Raw genomic sequence first — 1,988 nt, forward strand, 5'->3', positions numbered from 1 at the left:
TTCAATGAAATATAACTGCAGTCTCAAATCAGTATGAAATGAAACAGTATCAAATCAGATCAAAGAAAACTTCTACTGACTTATCCCAGTGATAGCATTTAGGCATCAGTCACAGCAATCCATCAAGGAAAATTGCAGTATAAAAACTAGCTACTGATCTGCCAGTCACTTAGTGTTGCCACCTTATTGCAGGGGTTCCATACTGTTGTCTCCTATCACAAAAGTTTCATACCTTCTTGGTGTTTCTTATAAGTATCTCCTCAGAGTACTGCCCCTTTCTTCTTGACAAAGCAGCCAACTGACTCCAGCACCCTCCTCAACCAGCCATCCCACTCTTTTATAGCACTCTTCTTCTCACTGGTTACAGCTGTGGCCTGTTAAAGTCAGGCCTGCTCCTAATCTTTGCTAACTGGCCCAGCTGAAACTCCTTAGGGGTAAGATTACTTTCTGCACTATCTTTATTTTCTTATAGTCTATCCCCCCACAACTTAGGTCAGGCACCTGAGTTTAAATCACTCTGGACCTGTCCTGGCCCCCATTAATGGCTCTCCCGCCCATGGGGGTGGTGTTTTGGAGATCACTCAGCTCTCATGCTGGTATGGCATCAGATCCCTGTTAGGGCACATAGCCAGACTCCAGGGTACCTTGGTTTAAGAGAAAGTTGCCTTTGTGTTCTCTCCATAAATAAAGTCTTGAAAGTTGCAGTGATTTGTGTATAGTTTTAATTTTAGAGCATTCTGTGCAGTGCAGAAATTCACAAGGTTGTTGCTCCACTTCTGTTTTTGAGGCAAACCTATAGTAGGAGTCCTAGTAAAACATTTGTATTGTATTTGAATATCTGTATATAGGCCTTGCCCTAATAAGCCCCGGTTGTTTTTGATGGGCTGCAGCTGCAATGCCCTTCATTGGGCTGCAGCTGTGGCTAATGAAGATAAGAGGGATAAAAGGGGGTAGGTTGGCTGGTCAGGGAGAGCCTTGGAAGAGCCCTGACGAAGAAGCAGCAACAAGCAGAAGAAGTCTGTGCTGTGAAGAACTGCCCCCAAGAAATATCGCCAAGAAGGTATGGGACTTTAGAAATATGATTGCGACAGTATGGGACTCTAGAAATCAGATAACAACAAGATAACAATGCAAATCTGACCCCAATGACAGTCCAAAGTGTAAAGATGTTAGTTGAGCTTTAGATTGAGCAAAGTGGGGAAGTGCCTCAGTCTCTCCCTTGAATCCTGTATAGCTTAACTGGGCACAAAGAGACAATGTTATCTTTGTTATTTCCAAAGACATTCTTTGGGATGGTAAAATTTGAACCTAAAAGGAGGATATAATGATCAGCTGCATATTCTTAGCTGTGTGCAAGAAGTTCAGAGTAACTATTAACATAAAATATTTACCTGATAACATCTAGTAGCTGCTTAACTCCCCAACATCCATTAAATCACAGCAGTTAAAGCACACCTCCCCTCTTGTCAGCTGCTCTCTGTGTCTGAGTCCAGGGGCTTCCACATTTGTCAAGGACAAATATGTCTCTGTAAAGCAAACATGTTGTAGGTGAAGAGATATCGCCCATCAGCCTGTCAGCCAAGCAAACAAAACCTGGCATACAAGTCCAAGTGAGCTGTGATTCTTTCATTGCAGAAAGATGTTTAGCAGAATAGGGTGCTCTAGAGATGCCACACATCCCACTCAGAAGGTGCCAGAAGTAACTGTGCTATTTAAAGTGATATGGACATCAGGAATACAAGGGAATCTTAAGCTGTCTCATGGTGTTAATTAAGTAGAGCTGATCAGGTATTTGCTTTGAAAATAAGGCAAAAATAGAGATGTTCAGTGGATGCATGGTCAGGTGATGTAGGAATCATCCAGAGGTGCTACTTGACCCTGTAGGGAGAAAATGTTTGCAGCCAAAGCTCAACTGGAGTTGAAGCTGACCAGAACTATGGGGGACAATAAAAAGAGTTTTTTCAAATATAATAATGGCAATACCCAGT

The sequence above is a fragment of the Zonotrichia albicollis genome, chromosome 1 (genome assembly GCF_047830755.1).
Source record: "Zonotrichia albicollis isolate bZonAlb1 chromosome 1, bZonAlb1.hap1, whole genome shotgun sequence".
Lineage (NCBI taxonomy): Eukaryota > Metazoa > Chordata > Aves > Passeriformes > Passerellidae > Zonotrichia > Zonotrichia albicollis.